A 24,861-nucleotide genomic window follows, 5' to 3' on the forward strand; every position below is an offset into this window, starting at 1 on the left:
AACTTTTAGATTTTATTTTATGAACAATGTTAAACTGAAGATTCATTTAAGTCTTCCAGCATTCTAATTCTTCAAAAACCTATCATTTCTTATCTCCCTCTCCACTGACCCTACAGGCTATCATTACACCGTCCGAGCCTTAATCTTGTAGCGTCCACTACAGAAAAGAGAGGCGACCGCAGCTGATTTGTTTAAGCAGCAAATAAGGAGCAAATTTGTTATCATGAAAAACTTATTCTGTGAAGCTTACTTATATTTACGTTACACAGAGAAAAAAATCATGGAAACCTCTTTGGGTTAGCCCGATGGTAAAGGAACTTTCACTAGACTGGTTGGATATTGAATATATTGAGCGAGAGCGAAGGAAACATGCTTTCCATCTAAAATTTAAACCTGAGTAATTATATTTATGCATGGTTCCTTTCAATATAAATGTTTTGAAAATGAAATAAAAGGTTTCCAAATGAGGTATTTGTTGATTTATGTAAAAATAATTAGTTTTTTTTAAAATTTTTAATCAAAAAAACTGCTTATTTATATTTTCTGTTAAAACAATCAGATAGGTATTCTATTCGAAACTTAATTTTCAATGATGTTTAAGTTAGTATTAGAATATTTAGTTAAGTATTAGAATAATTAGTGTATCATTCGTAAGAGAATACCGTTTGCAACTGTTTTACATTATATTTCTGTAAATTGCTAAGCCTACAAATCCCTATCATAAAATCATATTATTGCATTTACTCATCTGACGAGAAACAAACTTTGTATGAGATAGAAAGGGGGTGCCATGCACGAGCCATTTTTCAAAATTTGAAATTTTTCGCGAGTTGCAATTAAATACGTATTTAAAAGGTACGCAAAAAAGGTATTAGAACTTTTTTTTTCCACAGAAATTATGTTTATTGAAAATATATAATTTATGTTCATTCGCGCAGTTTTCGATGAGTCATATTATTCTTAACTTGTACGGAAATAAGATTTGTTACAACGTAGCACTTAGTCTTCCATATTTGTTGTCAGTTACTTAAAAGTCATTTTGAAGCACATACGGAAGCACATACACATGTGGCTCGCAAGCCGCAGGTTGCCCCCCCCCCCAGAGATAGAGTAATACACGCATTGTATTTTACTGCAGTTACCCATGGCTTTTATGATTTCATCATGATTTTATTAACTTAAAATAAATATAAATGTAAATCCTTATTCCAGTTTTAATTTTCCTTTTATTTTACTTTTATTTTAATTTTTTTTAAAATAATTTTCAGTATAAGATTTCTTAATTTGCCTTAATTTCTGGATTTTCCCAATCAGGAACTTCTCTTTTATGACCATATTTTTCCATTCCAAAGTTTCTATTCCATTTTCCCAGAATTGAAATTCTGCACAATAGTAAAATATGTCAAGTCTAAACTAATTACTTTATCTTGATTATTAAAAAACTGATGAAATACATGGATTTTCCAAACAGCAGCTATTTTTTAATAGTTTTAAAGTAACTCCGAATATGGCTACGCCGAATATAAATTAGTGTACTGGGTGATTGACGGGTACCTGGTACATCCTTATTTATCATAATAATGTATATCAAAGTAAACTAAACTGCTTGATTTAGTGTTACTATTTATTTAACTTAGTTTTGTTAATGACGAAAAAATATACCAAGTCAAAAAATGTATAATCTTCTCAGCTTTATATGAGATATTCTTTGTTTTAAAATATTTATTGGTGATTTTGTGAATTAAATAAAAATGTAATTGTCTACTTGTTATTAATCAATTCTTATTGTAACTGACAACTATTAATAACTATGATTACAATTATATTCAAAAATTACGTTTATTTATAATCAAGACTACAATTGTAATCATGAATAATGGTTACTTGTAATTAAACTTGTGCAAAATGTAATTGATTATATGCAATCAATTGCATTTTGCTCAAATTTGCTATTTAAGCGTGTATTCGGGCTATAAACGGAAAACAAGTAATTAATGCCTGTTAATTTACGAAAAGAAATTTTTTTCTGTTCCATTGTCATTTTTCAATCAGTCAACTAGGATAAATTACAATAAACATGAAAGGGTAATAAGTAATAATAGACATGAAAGAGTAATAATATACATGAAATGGAAAAGATATAAAAAATGCGACATGTTATGAAAAATGTTATGAAAATGAATTGTTTTCGTTTATATTTTTATTTTATCCTAAAATAAATTTCATAAAAACATTTTAGACTCGTACCCCTAAAACTTTTTTTTTAATATTCTTCTTGTACGTTTGAAAGTTAAAATATCGAGTAGATTTTTTAAAATTATAAATAATAGCATTTAAAAAAATAATAAAACAGTTGATTCTTAATAGTAAGTAAAAGTGAAAATGCAGTGCCCTTAAATGGGTTTAAAACATAATCCCATAGAGCAGATATCTGCCTTTCATTCCATTTTTAGCGAAGAGAAGACAAAGCATAATTATGCCATCCCTCACTAGTTAATTACAAGCAATAGTAAAATTAATCTACCGAAAAAGTGTCCCAAGAAACGCTTGCTTTTTATAGCAAATATAGCATAATATTGAATATTATTTCAATTTCGAACTCTGTTTGGGAATATAATTTATATACGACTAATAAAATAATAATTTTGATATTATACTTTTAATTCAGGTATATTATTTAAATTAAAATTTATTTATTTGAAGTATAAATTATTTCTTTTATGAAATAAGGGTTCTTGAAAAATATAATTTAAGTTATTTGAAGTATGTATGTTATTTAATATGTATATTAATTATATGTATTTTTAATATTGCTTGAAATTCCAGAACTTTATAACTTGTATAAATGAAACAACCTACAAGATTGTGTAAGAAAGAATTCAACTATTTTACATTTTTAAAAAGTAAATATGCATCTTTTTGTCCAGTTATTAATTTTTTTATTGTAAACTCAGTTGTTGCATTTATAAATGCTCTTTCGCAAATGCAGATAGCAAGAAAAGATTGTAATTCTTCCGCCAATCTTAATTCAATGATTACATAAAAAGCTCACACCAAATTAATGTTTTAAACTAAAGTGAAATGCAGTGAAAAAGAAAAAAAAGGTTGAATAGCTTTAGATAAATAATAATTTAATAATTTTAATAAAAATTAAATGTTGCAAAAAAAAAAAACCACAGTTATTTTTATTATTAAGCTGGAAATTTAAATAAACTGAGCACAAAAATACCATAAATATTACTTATAATATTAGCAAAAATCACAAAGGCAGAGTATTTTACACATTAAAATATATAAAATTTTTATTTTTCAATTTTACAGTAAAACTTGTAATATAGACAAAAAAGACCTGTCGTATAACCATGAATAAATGTAAAATTTTTTTGAATAAGGTGAAAGAAAAGAGTTGAAAAAATAAAATAAAAAAATACATGACTTCCGGATTTTTCTATTTTGAACTTTTCATAATGTTCAAAATAACTTTTATGTACAAATATTTATTGACTTTATAATGTAAATAATGCATTTTTTTATTACTATAAGATTGAAATATTAAAATGGATTATTAATTTTTAGAATACGATGAGTTTTGGAAAATGTTAAAAACAGCGTGAAGAAAAGGCAGAGCTGAAGCTAACTTAATGAAAATATGAATTGTAAGTAATATTCTTGCATAAACACATTTACACTTATAATTTCTATACATGAATTAATTTTATATTTGTATTTGCTTGGTGAAATCAAAATAAGTAAATTTGTTGATTGAATTAATTTCTGTGAAAAGGTTTTGCCGACAGAATGTTTTAAAAAATCATTATGAAAATTCATACTTTGAATATTTAAAATGTTAAATACATGACATAATATTGAATTGTATTGGCAAAATGCTCATTTTTAATGTATTATTAAACCAAATTTTTTTTTTACTTGATGCCTAGCATTCCCTAGGCTAATTGTCTCTAAAATTAACTATCAGTTATCTAGATCCATGTTGTAAACTGTTATCATTTGTCATTAATTTTATATCATTTATCATTTGTCATTAATTTTATAATCGATGTTGATATTATTATTATGAAACTAAATATCAATTTGATATAGATTGTTTTTCGCTGTAAAACATGCTGTTTAATTAGAAAATCAATTACTTTCTTCTTCTTTTTTAATTTAAAGTGTGATATATTAATACAGCAGAATAAAAATTATCTTGACTAGCATACTATGTAGTAAATCATTTAATATGTATCACAATGCATTTACCATTACTTTTCTCAGAAATATGCAGTGACATATTGTTTTTAATATATATTAAATTTTATTATGACATTAAAAAATGACATTAAATTTGCATGAATAAAAGTTAATTAAACTTACCATGTATTTATTTATTCAATTGTTTTAACACGTAATTTACTAAAAATAAACCAAAAAAAATGTTAGTTTGAGCAAACTTTATTGCATAAATATGACATTCATGATAAAGAAATTGTTAAAAAGAAAAAGGAAGACGTAAGGAAAAATGAAAGGAGTGATATTGAGTCATCAGAGGAGTAATATTAAAATTCCCTAGAGCGAAATATATTTAAACTACGTGAAAAAATTACCATACTTTATACAGTTTGCGAAATTCATTAATTCCTCTACCAATTTATCCATTATTTTTCACAAACTTCAGACAAGTACAAGTTAAATTAATGTAAAATTAGACAAATTCAGAATTATAATATGCTTGTGAATATTTTTTCTACCATTCGATTGTGCAAAAAAGGAAGTTATATCATGTTCAAATATCTTTCGACACGAAAATATGCTGTTAATTTTATTTATTAATTTAAGTTCGACACTCAAATTTTTGTTAAATTGCAATTGTCATTAATAATAATTTATATTAAATACATATTAAACAATAAGAAGCCATTACAAATAATCTCGTGTAAATCTTCCTTGCCCGCAATTTATAGAAGAGAAAGTTAATAGTTTTTCTGCAAATTTTGAGATGCAAATGAATTAAAAATATACCCTTCTTGATTAGACATTAAAATAACTGTACAATATTCCACTGAAACATAATTTGTATCGAATACTTAAAAATAAAATGTAATGAATTATACTTAAATATGAATCACCCTAAGTTATATTTAAATATGAATTGCACTAAATTATAACTAGTATATTATTCTGATCATATCATAATCAAATCATATCAAATATCATAATCTTATAAAGACGAAATCTTGAAAAATCTAAAATTTGTTCCTATATAAATATTACTAACTTTTAACTGTTGATATTTCAAAATAAATTGCGTTATTATTATAAATTATGTGAATGTGCTGACTAAAAATAATTTGTATTTTATTAAACTTTTCAAAAATTGATTTATAGCTTCATTCTTATAAAATAATGGTTAACGTTTGTATACATAGTGTCTTTACTGTAATATATTTCACAGATATAATATGTATTTACCATATTTTTAGTGTATACGAAGATTGTTACACTGTTACACCTTTCTTATATCTTTTTCTTTCGACGTATTATTCCATTGGGTATTATTCCATTCTATGTTCAAATTGGGAGTTATGTATGATTCAAAATTTCCGATAGTAAAACAGGCCATGTTGTATGCTAATATTACATAATTTAATATCGGAAAGTTCATAATCATATAATAATCTACTCTGAAATACTTAAATAAAATCGAGGAATGTGTTCAAAATGTTATTCGTAAAAACTGACAAAATTTAAATTATAGTAATTTATAAAAATACAAGTTTAAGTTATGATTTGTGAAGATATCAATGAGTTAAATAAAAAATAATAAGTTACGGAAAATAAAAATTTGTAGACGTTGATTTGCTTAGATATTCGTTAAAACTTCCATTTATGCAAAACAATATTTTGATATTGATATAACTATGTAGAAACAAAGCAGCAATGTAAGAAAAGAATGATATTTATTAACAATTTTGATACAAAATTTGATGGAAAAAAAAACTTTGAAAATTTTTTTACACCTGAATATGCATTACTGACAATCTGGGTCGCTTTGCTGACATTTTGCACCGACAATATGTTTATCTTTTGTACTTTTTATTTTTGGCAAGTCTTTTACTTTACTGCCCACTATGCTTTACTGACAATATTTTTGTTAGAATATTTTAGAGGAATCAAAATGTAAAATTAATTAATTCAAAAAATTTTAGAAATTAAAATTTAGCAATCAGTTTTTTAATATGACAAATTCTTTAATTATAATTTTCACAAAAATTTGGACAGAGTTAAAAAGTGAAACATTGATGTTTTGTGTTAAGAAGCAACACTTTAACAATTTTAACCATATAAGAATTAAGATGTTAGTTAAATACACACTTCATTCGCAAGTGTCAATATTATTATTTGTTCAACTTTACTTTAAAAAAAATGATTAATTATTTTTTATTTTAGCAAACATTTTAGTTAAATATTATTTATCTTTTAATAACCAATATATGAAGCTAAACCTCTATACATTTGAAATTATAAACAAAATTTAAATAGACAAAATAATACCTATCTGTGTTTAAATGTATTGCACAATTTTAAACTACATTTATTATCCAATAATATTAAAAAGTAGCATCTAAATTTGCATCTAAAGTTATGGTATACAAACTATGGCAAAAATGTTAATAAATGCAGGAAAAAACTAACGAACGTTTTGGTTTAAATGTTTACATTTTTTAAAAAATTCGTGCAATTTGTGCTAAAAATGGTGAAATTCCAATGTTAAAATTTTTTATTTTATTTAATAATTCTGAAACCTTAAGATATTAATTCATGTCTCATCACTTTACGATATTAAAACTTATACATTACAGCTAACGGATGAATTTTAATTTCATAATTCAATAATTCAGCAAAATTCGATAAATATACAAAGTTGTTTGTTTCTAAAAATGGAAATATTTAATGTGTTAAAAATTGTTGTTCTACACAGCTATTGATATTGCATTTTTTAAGATAGCACATTGTTAATGTACATTGTTAGTCTAAAACAAACAAATATTAATAATAGATGCAATTGATGAAAGTAGTTTTAAATTATTTGAAAAAAGACAAATTTAGCTGTTAAAACTTAATCTATTTGGAATAAATAACTAGTAAAAAAATTTAATGTGCCAAAATTGTTGTTTTATTATTTTTATAATAATAGTTGGAGTTTTTAAGATTGTTCTTAACTTGAACAAGTGATTTTAGCAAATGTTATTTTTATGAAAGAGACAAAGCTATAACAATGAAATAAAATTTATTTAAAAGTTTTTAGCGAATTATTGTTAAGTTATGGTTTAACTCCTAATAATATATTCATCTGAAGAATAAGACATTTAATGAACCTTATTTTTTAGTTTACAATGTACTACTAATAATAAAATAAGTAAATTTAAAACCAATTTTTGTCATATCACCTAAATATACCAAATAATAAGATTAAAACAAGTTTATTTCAAAAACTGCAATGTTTAAACTAAATAATTAACTCTGCGAAATTGGAAACAAAACAAAAATCTAATACAATAAAAAATCATTAATCCTGTATTTATCATTTAATAGACAGCGGAAGAAAAATTATTTATCTAAAATCAGGAATAGGTATTGTTACAATTAATTCCTATGAAATTTTAAGCGAACTATAAGGTAACATAGTAATTTCTTTTAAAATTATAGTGATAAAATCCAAAAAATTCTCTTAAGTTATGCACACCAATTATTTGTACTAAAATATTTTGATTTGCTTTTTAAAACGTGTTTCAGGCATTTATAATAAGCATATTACAGCAATCTTTTTATTTTTTTGCTTGAGTAATGGCTGCTTCAAAAGAACAGTTATTCTCGAACTTCTATTTGTTTTTATTATAACTGTTGATCATCTAACTATTGTTTCCTAGTAACATAGTAAATAATTGATGTAATTTCATAAACTTCTGATTATTTATTTTGTTATAAACGGAATAAGTTAATTTGTAATGCTTTTTACAGTTGAAAAATTCGTAAAACATGAAATTCCTACATCAAAACATAATTTTTACAGACCGCATGAAAAATAAGGATTTTTTATTTGATAAAAATGATTTGGATCATAAAATTTAGTTTGAGATATTGAAATATAAGCAACGTCATATTTTTGTTTTCAGAAATATACGATTCATCTATTTATACTATACACTAATAAAATTCTTATTAAGAATAAGAAATTACTCTGTTGATCATACAGGAATTATAAAGAAATAAAATTTCTCATTTACTTCAATAATAATACCATGCTTTAAATAGCTTTCAAGCAAAACATTCAACAAAGATTGATTTAAATGTATGAACTTAAGATACAATAATTTCAATAGTAAATATATGAACTTAATAAACAGTTATTTCAGTAAACATATGAACTTAATAAACAATAAATTCTGATCGGATATTGTTACACAAAATACGTCATTAATTATGTTTTGTAGTTTCTTAATATGAATCATAAGTTATTTATATAGTTTGTATGGGTGTTACTTTTTACACAAAATATATCATTAGATATGTTGTATAGCTTCTAATAGACTAATTTTTCCCAAATAATATACATCATTAGTTACGTTTTATACTTCGTTATAGAGTTTTATTTCATACATAAAATTAATAATTAGAAACTATTTATAGTTCCTTATGAAATTATTTTAGCACAAGTAATATACATTATTAGAATTATTTTATAGTTTCAATTATTTTTTATACAAAATGAAATCATTATTTGATTTATATATTTTTTAATAGAGTCATTTTTACACAAGTAAAATAAATCATGCTTCTAATCACACGAGCCTCTAATAGAGTAATTTTTACACAAATAAAATGCATCATGAGCTATTTACAGTTTTTAATAGTTATTTTTATACACATAAAATGACATAAATGAGTCTTGTTTTTTTAGTTTCTAACGGAGTTATTTTCACACAAATAAAATATATCATTATTTATTTTTTAATGGTTTCAAATAGAGTTAGTTTCACAAATAAAATACAAATACCAAATAGGTCAATGTTATTATAGCTATTTATAAAAAAATTGGATTGTTTAAAATGAAATCAAACTTGAAGCACGTGATATATTTAGAGCATTCATACTTGGCTTTTAAACAACAATTTTGCTGTAACATATCTATCGAAGGCTATACAGTATAAACTTTACGATCAATAAAATAGGTATATAGTTTTTTAATAAAGGGAAAAACAGCCCATAACGGAAAGTGGCTTCATCCTAACCTTTTAACACAGGCAATATCATAAAATGGTTGCCAAGCAGGGCCTGTCAAAGAAAAGACTTATGGTTGCTATGGGCGTCACTGAATACTTTATGAGGAGGCGGGAATCATTTGCTTTCCCCCCTCGTAAGTAACCAACCACTGCTAGTAGCTGATTTATATGTCAGCTTTTGCTTTAAGATATAAAGATTTTCTCTTTAGCGTGGGGAGGGGGAATTCCTGACAGATTATTTATTTCTTTTTTTATTATCAGTTAAATTAGAGATTAATAAAAGAAAAACCAGGAAAAGCATATAGATAAGTTTTTTTTATGTGAATAATTAATAATCTCATCTGGTTTAAAATAAATAAATTAATATGATGTGGTTGTGTTACTGTTAAAAATAAGTTTTACTTAGAATTATTTTATTGTTATTAAAAAAACTGCTTTTCTTTTTTGCTTTACATAACTAAAATACAATAAAAATAATTATTAACTGATTTACTTTAGAATATTAAGCAGAATATTCTACAATGAACTCAAGTTTTGATTATGCAACTACGCATTCAACATCTCGAACATAAATATTAATTACATTAAATGAGCAATCGTATTTAGTAAATTTAAATACATGCATAATCACTCAGTTTGTTAATTTCGTTTTATATTTAATTAAATTCTAAAATTGATTGATGAGAAAGTAATTTCATGAAGGAATTATTTCATGAAGAAATTAATGCAAAGCAATACAAAAATGTAAGAAATCAATGCAAGCTAATACAAAAATTTTCAAAAACAATTAATGCAAAACTATCCAAAAAAATTAAGAAAATAAAAACATAATTTAATAAGAGAAAAAAAAAATTACTCACTTTAAAGCAATTAATACATGAAATTTGAAAGCAATTAAACTATTTTTTCTTTATAATCAATGATGCCAGATTAATACTTCTTGTACATTTTTTCTTCTATTTTACGTGGCAGTTTAGCTTAGTGAAAATAATTCTTTCTAAATATTTTATTAATTGATTTATCACATTCATAATAATTAACTCATAACAATATCATTCTAAGAATATTGATATAATAACTGAACATTTTTACGAAAAATAAATAAATCGAATTAAATGCAGACGTTCGTTGACATTCAAAGTTACTATAGGCTTCATTAACATACTATATGAAAGCGTGAAATGTCAAATTCTGACATTTATTGGCTTCTGGTTAACTGAAATGTTAAGGTATAGAAAAATATTTATTGACAAATATTTAAATCGATTGTCAATTGAAATATTAACGTTTTAAAATTGTGGATATTAGCAATATTAATTAGTGCCTTTTTTGAATTGCTCTCCTTAATGATATTAATTGGTACTTCATTACATTTGCGGCTTTTATGGAAAATGTGTTAATAGCAGAGTTAATTTTTATGGTTTAGCACAAAAATTAGATGCTAAATTAGAGTATACTAATTGTTCAGCACGTTTTTTGTATTTATTTATTTTGATGAGAAAAAGCATGATTTTGTGATGAAATTAATTATGCTCTTATTCAGTTTAAATATTAATTAAAACTATTGTATTAACCATAAAAATTAATTGTTTATAATAATAAGTATATAGAATAAAATAGGAAAGGGAATGAAATACATTCAGTATCAACGGATTTATAGTGTAAAATTATAAAATTTTATATACAAAAAGTCTATATAAAAAATTGATGCATTTTAATTCTACATTTCAAATCATGTTCAATCCTACTGATTATCAATAAACCAATTTATAATCAGTAATTTAATGTCTTTTAAAGGCAACATATTTTTAATGCACCTTATCCCATAGCTTATAATTAACATATTTTTACATCGTAACTATTTAACAGAAAATTGTAAACATTATTGAAACAAATTTCAATAACTCTCAGAACAATTTATGAAATTTAGTTTAGTAGAATAAATAATAATAATAAAGACAAATACTTGAGCAGACATTTTTTCAACATTTAAGTAGATTTCTTTTTCTGAAAATATTAAAATATTTCTTGAAAGGCAAATTTATTCAGGCATGAAATTCAATTCCAAAATGAAAATAAAGTATTTGGTTTCAAGAGGTTTAGTTTATTATCTTAAATTCTGTAAAAAGAGTGGAAATTCGCAGCATGCCATTTTTACTACAATTTAAATGTGATTAAAACCCATCAGTTCGTGACAGGGTAAAAAAAAGGGGGTGGGGAGGAAAAAAACAAGTATTTCAATGCTTTTAGAAAAAAGCTTCATTTTTTTAACATTAGTAGTATTGCTTTCAACAACTTTGAAAACATCAAAATACATAATTTATTTTGACGAAATTGAAAGCGTATAACATGAGTTCTAAGCAATAATAATTATTACTATTACACCCTGGTACTACATTTGATGTTGGACAATGATCTGCCTAGCAATTAAACTCCAAAGTTGCCTATCTCATATCTCTGCGTTTTGATTTTCAATTGCATTTGAGCTACCTTTCTGATTTTCAAGCTCTTGCACCCTCATCTATTCATCACTATTAATCCACAAAAAAAAAAAAACTTTTTAATAAGTTAATGTCGTAAAAAGAAAACTTTATTTACTTATTGATCTGAACTGTTCACCTTGAAAATAGTTGAACCATTTTCTAGTTAGGTTATCACTTTTTAATGCTTAAAATTTTTTACAGTTTTTTTTTCTTTGAACACTGGTTTTCAAAGATTTCTGCACGCAAGAAATACAAATAATTTATAAGAATTTAAGGAGGCATTTTTTATAATTTATTTTTACTTAAAAATAAATTAGTATTACGTATTTATTTAAAAAGTGGAGTGAGATCATTTGAAAAATGAACAACCTGTGTAATACTTCGCAGTGGGAATTTTCCATCAATGAACATTGATCATTAACAATTTCGCAATCGTATCATTAATTATTGAATTATACATGAAGCCACCGAAAAATGCTTTAAAATAATTTTAATGTGGATAATTAACAATTTCTTTTCTAATAATAGCTTAAAAAATTAAGAATAAAAAGCCACACGAAATATCATATAGAAATAACAACGTTAATTATTACTGTTTCGCGTATTTTATTTAAATAAAATAATATTTTACAACATAAATTTTTTATCAATTGGTAACTAGCAATTTTGTCGAATAATTAACAATAAGCATAGATTGAATTATTTACATCACTTCCCATCTTATCGACGAAGACATACAAAATAGTCATAAAATTAATCTATTGAAAATTTTTATAGATAAATATTGACAATTTCATTATCGAATTACTGGTTAATACTTCCAAGCCATGCAAAAGAGCTTATCAAAATTATTACATTAACAATCACTTATATAGTATTTAATTTCAACGATTGATTTGCTTTATCGATGTAAAATCTATAAATAATCATTGGCAATTAACAATTTCACCATCGAATAATTAATAAATATCCAAAAAATGAACCATCTACTGCAATTATCGCTTTATCACACGAAGCCATTCTTAATAAAATTACCATATTAAATACTATTTATGGCGTTTTATTTAAAACAAATTTATTTACCGGTATAAATTTTTTTTTTGCAATAATTGATAAATAGCAATTTAATTGGCGATTAAAGAGTACTAATAACTGATTATTAATGATGCCAAGGAAAAATCTCCCAAAAAATGACTATTATAAACGATATTTCAAACGTATTTTATTTCAAAAAGATTGTTAACTGATATAGAAATTTTTATATCAATAATTATACCTAATTAGCAATTATCTATTAATTGCATAATAACTAAGAATTAAATAACCGACGAACCCACAAAGAGAAAAGAAAAACTCTATTAGAATAAACCAACGAGATCTTTAATAGTAAAATAAAATAAAACATTAATGCGCTACTGGTCGCTTTCATACTAAGTACCACTACTCAACAGCTACTTAAAAAGTATTAGAAAAAGTCACGCATTCTTTAATAACATATGCTCTGACAGGTGAACATAAATTATTGAGAGGAAATGTTAACTGTTTAGAATCATCAACTCTTAAGTATCAATTAAGAGCAGGACGTTCACCCGAAGGCATTGTTATAAACTTTCATAACTGTTCATTATCTGATAATGCTATTCATCAATTTTTTATTTTCTTTACAGATATGAAACTGGAAAATTGATGGATGATAGAGAATAGGCAATTTGATGCAACACCTCAAGTGTAGGAAATTTTATTTATTTTTGCAGTAATTCAGCTATAAATTTTATTTGGTGATTGGAAATTACATGTGAACGGTTATTATTCAATTAAGAAATTCTTAAATGCTGTGATTATGAATCAATGATTATATGATGTTATTTTTTAGTTATTCAGCTATTTAATAGGTTTGAAGACATTCGCGTAGTTCTTCAGCTGTACACTTTACTGATTTGAAAATTGTCCAAGTCTCGTTATTATTCGATCAAAAAAAAATTTAATACTGTGATTATAACATTTGTGATAAATGAAGAAATATTTTAGTTCATTAATCATAATATTTTTTTTACTTACTTGTCAATAAACCATATTATCAAGAATATTTTTTAATATATATTTAGAATATACATGTTAATGTATATAGTAATTTAGAATGATATCGAATTCCGTCTAATTCTTTAATTAAAATCAAACCTATATTTATTTATTATATTATTTTTATATTTATTTATTATGTTATTATATTTAATTATTATACTTATTTAATATATTATACTTACTTTATTACTTCAAGAACATTTTTTTAACATTTTACTGCAAGTAAGTTACATTTTCATTGTATTTATTAAAATATCTCGAAAATATATTTTATAAAGTTATTTAATTTAAAAATCAGTCAAAAATAATTCGACTGAAGTTAATAACTCAAATAATACTGACTTTTTGATCAGATATGATACATTGTCAAGATTTTTTTTAAATATTAAGAACTAATCAACTCACGCCACAGTGATAAAAAAAAAAGTACTTCGGTTAAATTGAACAATTTAAGACAAATGCTTAATCCTAGTGTACATAATCCTAGTTCAAATACTTCAAGTTATTAAAATGCTCTGTACTAATTAGCAATTTATGCCAACCGTTTAATTGATATATTTCGTATCTTCTAGTTGAAAAGCATACTCAATAATACATCGAAAATATTTTGTACATACGGAGAAAAAACTGAGGTAATAAAAACTATACTGTATTTAAACCAGTCATTTGGTAATTTTTCCGTTCATATGGTAACAGTTTGCCGGAAGCGCTCGTTTTCAAAATTGTGGTTATTATTACCATAGATTTAGTAAAACTGTGAAACTAAAAAATAAATTTCAATGAATTAATGGTTTTTATGCCATGCCTTATGGCATTACAATTAATACTAACATCAATAATTAATAACATAATAATTAATATAACAGTACATAACAATACATAAACATTAATAACAAAATAATTACCAAATTTTACAATTAATACTAAAAGGGTAATAAACAACAGGATAACTTATAAACAACAGGGTAATAAATTATTAGGGGTTATTCTTAATTTTTGCAAAGATAATTACCAAACCGTTTCGGTAAAAATTACCGTGCTTTTTGCTCACATCATTTGACCATACTTTTTTTCCTTTGTGTATAATTAAATATGATGTGAATTTAGGATGCATTGAAAAAAATATATTCTTAATAAATTTAATAAAATAATGTGAAAGCGATATTTAGTACAGTATGTACTTATAAATAGGTCGTGTATATATCTTAAGAATAATTTTTGGAAACATTCAATACTAGTACATATGTTGCAGTGACAAACAATTGTTAAATAAATTGCATAATTAAAGTTCAATTTTCTTCGAAAGAGAAATAAATTATTAAAGCGATATGCCATCGTTAATACACTATATTTTGATTGGTTTATTGCCTTTGTTTAGGCGCATTTTGTGAAAATTTCTGACAGAGATAAAGTTGAATAATTCAAGCATGATTCGTTTTTTTTTTCTCTTTACCTAATAAAACGTTTTTTTTCTTCTTCTTTTAGCTATTATCTAAGTTTGTCAATTTAACTTTTTTTTCATAGTTTATTATTTAATTTTTAGGATGCATAAAATTTTTGCTTTTTTCGCATATTTAGATGAATATCCAAAGTATGGATTCAATTACGCAAATGAATATTATGTTTGAAATAAAATTTGATTTTTTAGTCTATATAAAAATCGTTCCTCAACAAAACGTTCTAATATAACATGAAAAAAAGAAAGTTATCACAATACAATATATGTTAAATAGCTATTAAAAAAAAGATTAAATTCACTTTTTATGTTAAATTACAATGTGGATATAAAGCTGAATTTACTAAATTTATTTTCAACTGCTGCATTTTCTTCTCGTTGTTGTTTACAGAAAAAAAATTATCTCTTGTCGAAAACAAAAAAACTTTTGTAAATATATTTGCAGTGGGAATTTCTTTATTTTTTACATAAAATTACGTTTTACATAAAAACTTATCGGCAATATATTTTTAAGAATTTTGTAAACTTAAATAATAAATCTAAAACTTAAACTGACTTTTATTATTATTAATTCTACAAAACATTTGTTCTCTATTTCTACTTAAATAAACATTTTGAGAAAAGTCACTGACTAAGCTTCATTGTTTTCAAAACTTCATAAACAATTATTAATTTAATTTATCATCTCGTTTATATATTTATATTGATTTGTTATTTTTGATGGTTTTCTTTTAAATGAAAATAGATACCTAAATTTTCCGTGTTGATATTTTTGTTTCAATATAATATTGAAACAAAAATATGAAAAATAATATAATAAAAATATGAAATAAATTTAATTAATCAATAGAATATGAAAAATTACTTTTTTTTTATTAAGAAAGTGCAAAAACAAAAATTATTATTTTGTATGCTGTTTGCATTTATTGAGGGAGCTTTACGTTTTTATAGTTTATATTTGTACAAAACTGGCAATTTTTTTTCTAGTTTTAATTAATATACTGTTGAAAAATTAGATATTTGAAATTAAAAAGTGCATATCTATCACGTTCAGAGGATGGAAGGAAAAAGTTTAAATATAAAACAAAAACAGTGATATGAGCAGCAGAAAAGATTTTTTTTGCCACGTTCAGTCAGCTTAAAGTAAAAGTTGAAAGTAAATATTTTATTTTTAGTTAAAATGTTGAAATTAACGTAATGAAAGAGGTGTCGATAAACTATTTATTAATATATATTTATAAATTTATTATATAATTTGTTATTTGAAAATGTAAATTTAAAAACACTGAAAAAGTTTTCAAAAACTCTACAGCTATACCAATTCTGATTTCCTGATTAATATAATAACGCTATAACGAATTTAAAAAGTGATTATGCAAGTTTTAAAAATGCACGTGATTCTAAATAATAAATACAAATTATAAAATATTCAGTTTTGTGATAACTTTAGTTGATTGATGTCAAGAAATAACTAATTGGAAAAAGCTTTAAAATTATTTAATCATTATTTTTCACGAAAAATAAGTCACGTTTACATGTTTTCAATAGTTAAGTGAAAGTTTTTAAATGCTAACATGAGAAAATAGAAGGCTGGAATAAAAAATAATATTTGATTCTCTTATTCACGAAAGGAGTTCATATGAAATAAATTTAAAATACCTAAGAATCCTCGGAAATTTTTTTCAAATATCTAGACAAATATTTTAAAAGCTATACTAAATCCCTAATCACACACTAAAAACCTTAACTAAATTTTGATATAGCTTAGTAATAGTGAGTTATAAAAATCGAAATTTGAAATAACAAAAGAAATTGACTTCAATAAAACACCAATATCAAATTCTTGTCCTACCAAAAGAATTCATGCTGAAGGGAAGAAAAAATGAAAGTTAAAAAAAGTAAAGCTAAAAAACATCAGATAGGTCCTTCCAATTTTATTTTAACCTCTCTCAGATAAATTTTCGCTCTGACATCTATACTAAAGTAATAAGAAGGGAAAAAAAAGTTCGAAAATTGGAAGAGAAAATAGAAAAGAGAACGGAGCAAATAATAAAGCAAGATGCGGTTAAGTTTTATCGCGCTGAAGTCGGGCCGGTAGCGACCGTTCATCGGCGCAGGCCATAACAGTCGCCATAAAACCGACATCTATGGCCCTGAAACGGCCTGTTGGGTGTCATCGTTTCCCCCTCATATAAAACTCTCGTCTGCCGCGGCTCTTTTGATACGGAAGGAGACATCGGAAGCGTGAGAATTTTTTGATATTTACATACGATTGTTCCAATCAGATGGTTTGTTTTTGGAAATGATAGGTGCGATTGGAAATTTTCAAACAAAATTTTGTGAGATATCGAATGAGGAATATTTCAATAAGAAAATATTAATTTATTATTTTCTATTTAGAGTTTCATAAAAGAAATGATGCAATTGCTTCCTTTTTAAGTAGGGGTAGAAAATAAATAAAATATTTTCTTATAAATGCAACGTTATTTTAATTTATTTAAAATTATTATCTTAAAATCTGTGTAGGAAAATAAAATAATTAAATTACTTTCGTCTTAAATCTATGCAGATAAAAATAATGATTAAATTATTTTATACACAAATTCAGATAAATGAAGAAAATTATTAAATTCTTTTTAATTTAATTTATGCACAGAACAGAAAGTGTCACGTATAAATATGTTACGTGCTATTCTTATGAGTACAGCGAGAAAATGATTAATTATTTTCAACACAAATTTATATAAATGGCGAAAATTCTTGAATTATTTTCTCTTTAATTCTATTTAGGCTAGGAAAGTATCACGTATACATTTTTCGAACTTATTGTTAGGTAAGCGAAAATGTATATAGCGAGAAATGTATATTTCTTAGATATGTTCCGTGGACAAAATCAAAGTATATATTTCTTTATAAGTAATTGTACAAAGGGTAATGATTTGTAATAAATTTGACTTTATTCATTTAAACTGTAAGTTATTAAATTTGGAATACTTGGAAACAAAAATGAATTCACCTAAAGCTAAAAAAAGGGAAAGAAATTGTTTATACTGTTTAATAATTATTACCAACTTCTTTCCTTTCGTATTTTATAGTTACAATTTCCTACATGCAATTTTGTAATTGTTTTTAATAAAAAAGAAAAGAATACAGTCCATTATTGGATTGAAGATATATAAAATCATAAAAGTAAGTCTAGCGATTAGATTTATTTTCATTTGAATAAAATTGACTAGAGTCTAGTGACTAGATTTATTTTCATCTGAATAAAATTGACCAAAGTCTAGCGATTAGATTTATTTTCATCTGAATAAAATTGACTAGAGTCTAGCGATTAGATTTATTTTCATCTGAATAAAATTGACTAGATATTCTACAAATAAAATTAGCTTTTTTTCTACTCAAAAACATTTATTCACATTATAAAAGAAATGGATTGAAATGCATTATTTTTATTTTGAAATAAAATTAACGTTTAACAAAGGTATTATTTCTTCGCACTTCATAAGACTAATTTCAGGATAAACAAAAGTAACAAAGTATTACACGTTTAACAAAGGTATTATTTCTTCGCACTTCATAAGACTAATTTCAGGATAAACACTAAAAATTCTGCTTTTCCTTTAAACATAAATAGCTGTAGTGTGCAATTTTGTCTTTGTTTTTAGAATTAGTTTAAAATTGGTTCTATTTAAATTTATCTTTATAAATATGGAAAATTTTCAATCATAAGAATAGTTGGATGAGTTAGAATAATTTAGGATGTTTCAGGATATACGTATAAGAAGATAAAGGCTGCAAAAGTTTCTGACCTTAGTTAACTGATTGATTTTACTACAAAATATTAGTTAAATAACATAATTCGAAAACGCGTAAATCTGAGAGTAAAAACCTCACTTCAGCGTTGAATGTGGTCTTGAAGCTGAATTGAAATTTTATTTACAAAATAAGCAAATCACTAATCTTTAGAATCGCCATTCATATGACAATGTATTTTACTTTGTTATACAATATGTACGTAGCTTATTGTTATATAAATACTTATAATACAAGTTCCAATAAAGAAAACAAAAATATTTCTTTAAATCATAAGTGAACTTTTTTTTAAAATTATTATACCGCTTTTTGTAACTCCAAATGTTTTCGTTTAAATAATTTTTCGCTTTAATGCAATAAGATTATTTTAATGTCATTTAGTGAATGCCCTTAATAAATTTTTAAATATTTTAATAACGTACTCTAAGGAATAGTGCCTCATAGTTAAAAACGAAAAAGTTTAGTAAAAAGCTATTATTCATGTTATATTATTTAGTGTTATAAGCCGTAAAACACTTAATTATGTGTTACCTTTTTGCACAAATGTTGACTAAATGCAATTGAATGAGCCACATAAATTTTATATTTCTATTGAAGTCATATAAATTTGCGTAAAAATTTAAAAAATATATGTTTCATTATAATGCTTTAAGTATGCATTCTACTTGTTACAGTATTTTAATTTATTATTTCTCTAATTATGTATATATAATTGTCTTCTCTAAACTGAAAAACAGCTATACATATTTCTTCCTTTTACAGACAATTACACTAATCATTCTACACCTTTTATGTACATATTTAAAAAAATTACAGTATTTAAAGAGAATAAAGTTTTATTTAGATCCGATCAAATTAATCAATATTATTACTATCATCAAAATTTATTTGTACTATAAACTTACTAATTAATCATATAAATATTTTATTAAATATTGAAAAGGTTGTGAAGGTTGTTACCTATTTCTAATATAAGACTCAAATGTTGGTCAATTTTTCATTTTAAATTTGTTCTATGAGCATACAGTATTACATATTTATGCTAACAATCAGTTTTAAAGTGTTTTTTAGTGTTTTAAGTCTTTTCAGATTTGTCAGTTATTATTTATGTCAATAAATTATAACGAAAAAAGTTAAAGACAATATATTCTTACAAATTTACAAACAAATATGTATGCATTCACAGTAGTAAGTAAAATTGTAGTGAATTAATATTAAATATAATACTTTTCTGGAATTTATATCATTGTTTAGATGAATATTTGAAATAGTAATCATAACATTATAATGAAAGCTCATTGAATTTTTATCAACGAAAATGTCCATCATTTATGATTAAACATTATTAAATATTTTATGACTCCTTGTTTTTAATTTAGCAATATCAACTCATGAATTATTACTATTTGGCTGAAAATAAAAGTTTCGTTTTCAGTTGTTATGTTTTGAACAATAAGAACAGTAAAAGTTTTTTAAATAATCTATTAATGTTTAATACTTCCCAACTATATCAATAATTGTATTATAATTGCTTGATTCATGCTAATGTACATCTGAAGAAAGTGTAGATAAATGTAAGCAAAGCAAGGTCAAAAATTCAAATACGTTATAAAAATCTAGTTTATTTGCTGCTTTTTTATGAAATTAAACAATACACTAGAGATTTGGAAGATCTTTTTTTTTCATATACTTGTTCTAAATAGTAAAATAAGCGAATGCTAAACAAACGAATATTTTTAATAAAGATAAGTAAATTATTCCAGATATAAATCATTTCAGAACTTTGAAGTTAATCTAAAATATGTAAATATTACACAATTTTTTTTAAAATTATTTGCTGTAGTTTATGAAAAAATCAATCTAGTTTCAGATAAAAGAAAAGAAAAAAAAAGATTTTAAAATATTTGATGTAAATTATTAATTCCATACTAATAATTTCTATATAGTTATTTGTATTAATTCTAATTTCTCAATTCTCGTGATTTTAATAATTGTAGTTGAGAAACAAAAATATGTGTTTTTCATAAACCATTCCTTTTTTCAGCTATTTTATATATTAAACTAAACATGAATGTTTACGTTAAGGAATGAATAAAGCATTCTGTTTTAGATATTTAATTTTTAAGTAGATAAAAAATCAAACACTACATAAATTATTCGTTGTGTTGTTCCATTAAGCATTAAATTGCACTTAAATGCATTACCAAAATTTTTTCGGCTGTAAATGCTTGATGTTGTCAATCATTTATAGTTCTATTATAAATATTACAAAGTATGACTAGATTTTCATGCCTTTTAATTAGTATGTTATTTTTAAATTTAATTTAAACAATTAATGCATTTCCTATAAGATGCTTAAATATAAGTTTAATAACCAAATTCTAAATTAAGAATTAAAACTACACATTAATGTTGAGGAATTTCTACCACTCAATAGGGTTAAGATTGATCATATTTTATTATTGTATTGATATTTTATCTGTTTACAGTTGAATTTCATCACCTCTTAAGTGTTATTATGGAATGTAAAACAATACTTTAATGTTTTATTATTTAGGAGTAAGCCTATGATAAAATTCAACCTTTTCTGATGATATTTAATCAAACAAATAAGAGTACAATCAAATTACTAAAAGGATAAATAAGATTATAAGTTGCATAGCTAAAAGTTCCAATAAAGTCTTTTTATCGTTGGATACCTCGATATTTTTGTTAAAATGCATTATTTTCTAATTTATTTACTCAAACCACGAACATAAACTGCATTACCCCCAGATTTGGCTTGTGTTTTTGAAACCTCTAAAAAATTGCTTTTATATTATCATGGTTTCAATACATTCAAATATGTCACTCTTTTGAAACAATTAAAGCTAATTTAAACATAATATTATTCTAAATTCACTTAAATTTTTCTAAAATAATAATAAAAGATTTAGTATTAAGAAAATTATTAAAGTTAGCTCTGAATTTAAGTGTTATCTATGCAATATACAGTGACTTTCCTAACTTAATATTATTTTGATGAAGACCTGACAAAGTATTTATAAGCATTGTAAGAAAACAGTAAGGAAAAGAAATCTTCTACATGTTCAGTAATTTTAGCTGCAACCGCCTAAAATTAAAAAGATATAAATTTTTTAAAATATTTCTGGTTTAATATTTTTTTATTATTCTCTTGCTGATTTGTATTAAATTAATAAAGCCGGTTTAATTTTATGTTTTTTGGGGTGTCTTCTGCTATAACGGTAATGATGATGCTCAATGAAAACGAATTTATCGTCACTTACCCTCTATCCTGTAGGAGTTCATTCCAAAAATTGGCAATGTCCATAGCCATTATCACACACTAAAAATTAGCAACTATGAGTGATATTTCAATAAATATTTTTTCAAGATAACGTTATGAAATTGGTTGATTTAAGATCGAAGTTGATGGCGGGCCGATGTCATGGGACAGATAAGTGAAAAATCTCATGACATGGCTATGATGATGGCTAACTACACACTGAAGGATGACGACGTTCTGGTGCATAAAGCCAATGGAATGATAGCCAAGTGCAGAAGGCATCGCAACTCTGAAGGTTCATAATGGAAGTGCGCACACGTAGGTGATCTCTACAGACTGAAGAAAAAAAAAATTCCACTGCGTCCCTCCCTTCTGCTAACTTTATCAAAATCGAAAAGAAGATGGGGATGTGGGGAGGACGAAGAAAGAAAAAAAAGGGGGGCAATAGCAAAACAAGAAAAAGGCTTAATGTTACAGCGCCAGCGCAATATCAACATCCTCTTTCTTTCACTCCGGATAGAACGAAAACGTCTTCTTTTATAGTAATTGCGATCGTAGAAAGGAAAAGTACGTTGAATATTTGGGGAGGAGTGTAGCGAAAGTGTTGGGGGTTATTACATGCGGGGGTGGGTGTGAAAAAGAATCGGTTTATTTTCATGAAATTGGAATAATGGACGTAAAAGAGAGGTGGCGAGTGCTTTGAAATTTGTTGGCTACTTCATTTTCAGTGATATATGATTTTATTTTCTTTAGTTCAAAATAAAGGGTAGCTTACTGATTGATTATCGCAAAATATAGTTGGATTTCTTTAGAAAAATTGAATTAGTTGATTTTAGAATCATTAATTCTTTGATCAACTAAATAATTGGAGAATTTATAATAATTACTTATAATAATTTTTCATACTCACGATTCATTTTTTAGAAAAATTTAACAGCAATAATTCAATAATCTTATTAGAATGCTACAATTAGTTTTAAAATTCTTAAGGATTTGTGTACTAGCTGTTAAGTCTTAAAATATTCAAACCATTCTTACGTTTTCGTACTGTAATCTTAACAGTTTCATAATTTATGTCATCCTGAATGCGAATGAATAAGTCTGAATTAAAAGAAAATAAACTAAATACAGTAAGAGCTTCTGGATCATTTTAATTGCATATATTATTCCATTTTTCAGTATAACAATATTAAACAGTTGGTTGTTATGTTTAAAAATTTTCAAAAGATTATAGGAAATTCTGCAATAGGTTAGCATACTAAAAAGAGATTTAGAGATCTCTTGAAGTCTCAAATCCAAAACCCTGGCCTTTAGAGCTTAAGCCAATCACAATATTCTTTTCTATACGATATATGTGGGTGAAGTTTCATTTTTAGCTGTCTTATTTACTTTGAAACTGCTTTTCCTTGCTCAAAGATCTAAGAGTATGTTTCTTCTGTAGTATTAAATAGGCCAGAAAATAAGTAAAAAACAAATCAGAAGAAGTATCACCATCAGTACCGATTCTTCTTCCTGTAGTTTTACATCACAGACGTTACTTTCTCAGAAAAATAAGTTAAACAGCTGCAAATGACAGTTTCGATACTTTGACAAGTGCTATCATCAATGCCGAGAGAAAAAATTGTTGTTTGAATGATTGTGTGCGATCATTAATGACGGTAAATCAGAAAAATAGTTTCTAAAACATAATATCTGAACCTTAACCAAGATCATAATAATGAGTAAAATTGAAACACGGCTCCATTTAAGATGAAACAAAATAACGTGTAATGAAGTTTAGGGTGCATTATTTGCGCAATAATAAATTTCAGCTTGACATCTAAATGTTATTGCCTCAAATTCTCACTGTAAGGTTAAAATCACTCCGAAATTTCTAACAAAGTTCTTGCCATAGTAATTGAAGTAAAGGACTGGAGAACAGTTACCTGCAAAAAGAGTGGACAGGAAAAATCTTCTAAAAAAGGCAAAGACCCACCCTCGTCCGTCACGCCATCAATGGCGATGGCATGATATAGCACCGAAAAGATCATTCGTGACCGTTTACTACACTATCTGTTTTTTTTTTTTTAAAGTTCGTTTCTTTTTATTTCTTTTCAGATTTTAGAGAAAAAATTTCTTGTCTTGTGATTTTAAAAGAATGAATTTTAAGACTCGTCAATAAAAACTACTTTAAATGTAAATACATACCCGCTTGCTAAAATAAAACCCAGTTTCTCGCACCTTTTACCACCACAAATATACAGCATCCAACATTACCACGCCATTTCCACGGCGGCAAACGCTACTCTCAGCATTTTACAAACTAATCTTCTGAATCGCCAAACCCACCAAGCGTTATTTCGTGTGATGCAATTGAGATACCTAATAAACCAAACATAAAAAAATACACCTTTTGCGAACAGTAACTGAAAAAAAAAACGAAAGAAAAAATTCTTTTGATAGTAGTTTCTGAACATT

The 24,861-nt window shown here is 24.9% G+C and overlaps 1 protein-coding gene and 1 long non-coding RNA gene across 9 annotated transcripts in view; one reads left to right on the plus strand and one right to left on the minus strand.

Moving 5' to 3' along the window:
• Positions 1-24,861, minus strand: part of LOC107450669 (homeotic protein antennapedia-like) — a 240,182-nt gene that overhangs the window by 76,598 nt on the left and 138,723 nt on the right. The window contains exon 1 of one of the 6 annotated variants that reach the window (XM_071183846.2): positions 24,592-24,729. The exons of 4 other annotated variants lie outside the window; for them this stretch is intronic. The gene's annotated coding sequence lies outside the window, so the exon portion shown is untranslated. 6 annotated transcript variants of the gene reach the window in all.
• LOC107450670 (uncharacterized) overlaps positions 1-24,861 on the plus strand; it is a 169,860-nt gene that overhangs the window by 26,019 nt on the left and 118,980 nt on the right. For 2 of the 3 annotated variants that reach the window (XR_015429618.1, XR_015429619.1), the window contains exons 3-5: positions 2,827-2,903; positions 3,577-3,656; positions 13,432-13,492. This is a non-coding gene — a long non-coding RNA (uncharacterized LOC107450670). The remainder of the gene's footprint in view (positions 1-2,826; positions 2,904-3,576; positions 3,657-13,431; positions 13,493-24,861) is intronic. The other variant, XR_015429620.1, reaches the window with a different exon arrangement.

This window comes from Parasteatoda tepidariorum, chromosome 10, assembly GCF_982258835.1.
Source record: "Parasteatoda tepidariorum strain Cologne lab strain chromosome 10, Ptep-v5.0, whole genome shotgun sequence".
NCBI classification, from domain to species: Eukaryota; Metazoa; Arthropoda; class Arachnida; order Araneae; family Theridiidae; genus Parasteatoda; species Parasteatoda tepidariorum.